The sequence below is a fragment of the Pinus tabuliformis genome, chromosome 9 (genome assembly GCF_031772625.1).
Source record: "Pinus tabuliformis cultivar Carrire ecotype Pingquan chromosome 9, CPIR1, whole genome shotgun sequence".
In the NCBI taxonomy this organism is placed as follows: domain Eukaryota; kingdom Viridiplantae; phylum Streptophyta; class Pinopsida; order Pinales; family Pinaceae; genus Pinus; species Pinus tabuliformis.
In genome coordinates, this window is record NC_142307.1 from 604,394,383 (window position 1) to 604,396,400 (window position 2,018).

General features: G+C 37.8%; 1 pseudogene; it reads left to right on the forward strand.

The window, feature by feature from the left end:
- Nucleotides 1-344: 344 nt before the first annotated feature.
- Nucleotides 345-1,614, forward strand: LOC149150029 (uncharacterized protein At2g39910 pseudogene; annotated as a pseudogene).
- Nucleotides 1,615-2,018: the final 404 nt, after the last annotated feature.

Here is a 2,018-nt window from a genome sequence, read left to right on the forward strand (position 1 = left end):
TTTAGCATATAATTTTGATAACTTCTTAACTCATCGAAACTAATGGAATTGAGATAAGCTTTTAGGTCAATATTTGTGAGTTAATTTTGATAGATTTTTTTTTTTTTTTTTTTTTTTTGTACATAGGAGATGGTTGTGAGGTTGCAAGATTGAGCCATATATTGAATGAGTGGCATAGCATTGGTATGCACAAAAATGAGTTTAATCCATGCCTAGAGCAATGTGTTTCATACACAAACATTGCCAGACAAGTTTTCAATCTTCAAGGATCGAAGTTTTGAAAGACTCAAAAACATAGAAGGCAGTTTTGGCTCAACCAGATGTGAAACTAAAGAAAAATAACAATGAAGACCAAAAGATGCCTGTACAGATTCAAATATTCCAAGGGATGGCTAGTTGAAGACTCTTTCATAATACTAGAAGTACTGTCTTCAACCCAACAAAATCATTCTGATGGGAAAAGTGCAGAAATAAAATCTGCTCTGGAGTCTCTTTTCCCAGTCAAGGATGGGCAGTTATTGCTAAAAGACACTACAGAAACACAAAAAAATAACAGGCTTATTTCTTTGTTGTGCAGCACTAGCTTCATCCAATGTCAACATGGCAGCCTCGATGTGATGGATTACAAAAAAATTGCAGGTTGTTGCAGTTGAGACAATCAGAGACTTATTAGAGGTTGTTTATTCTGATCCTGAGAAAAACCCATTGAATGTTGTTGGCAATTATTCAATATAATACAGTGACAAGGGTTTGGATTTGACAAAAATAGGGTTCGAGAAGAGATTAGTCATAGAGTTAATACCCATAATATTTCTGATGATAAAAGATGCCATTAAAAGTAGCTATAGTAATTTTAAGGACGATGAATTGGATGAGGACTTTCGCAGTGAATTAGTAACTCCTTCAGTTATAGCATCACACTAGATGTGTTGGTGTTTGAAATAGATTCAACATCCATATATAGGACCATTATGTACATTGGTTATCCCTTAGGCATTGACAACCTTAGATCATTGGTCTCCTGAAGTGAAGGGTCAAGGTATGATAGCTCTTGTCCATTTAGCAAAGAATCTAAATTCTACTGAGCTCTTTTGGTACAAGGATGTGATACTCGATGCAACGTGCCAGAATATATTTGGTAGTGAACAACTTTGGCAATCTGTAGTTGAAATGTCCGTGACACTTGTCACTTGTATTGAGGGGAGGAACCCTCGTGGACATTGGTATGGAGAAATATTCAATGAAATTCTTTTAGAGATGGAGAGGCATACTAGAGATAAGGAATGCCACACCATATGGCTCCAGCATATTGAGCCACTGATTGAGGGAATGGGATTGGTTATCCTGGCTTATTTCAGGCATTTATTTCCCCTTTTCTTTGATTGATTGCATGCAAAGGATGATGCTATAGTGATACTGGTTATTCAAAGGATTCTCACCATAACTAAGCTGACATGGATGCATAATACCCCATATGTGGAAAGGTTGGTTGAAGAACTAGCGTTTGCATACAAGGGATCATTAGCACGGAAATACGGTTCTGATATTCGTACTTCTGTTGTTCAAGTCTTGGGAGAATTGAGGAGGCACACCAATAATTTGACAAATGCCTAAGCAAGATGTGTTATCTTGGACCACTGTGATATCTTGGTTATGCACACAAAGGGAATGGGGAGGAAGATTGGAGATTCATTGTTATTTGCATTTCTAGATTCCTGTAGCAAAAGTAATCATCAAAGATTCTCAAAAGTTGAAGGCTGATAATGCCAAAAGGCGATGGTGTTTCAGATCCCAGGTCTGGGCATTGCAAGGATTGCGCAAGGTTTTGACAGAACCTCTTCTGGACATTCAAGGTATTGATGCTTGCAGAGGCCTTGTTTGAGGTACCAGATGAGATTCCTCGATAATCAGTTGCTCTTTCACAAACAACGTCATTATCTCATGTCTCACCGCTAGCACCTGAGTCTACTGTCAATTCATTCCCCATTAGGAATCACAAGAAACCTGAGAAAGATGAA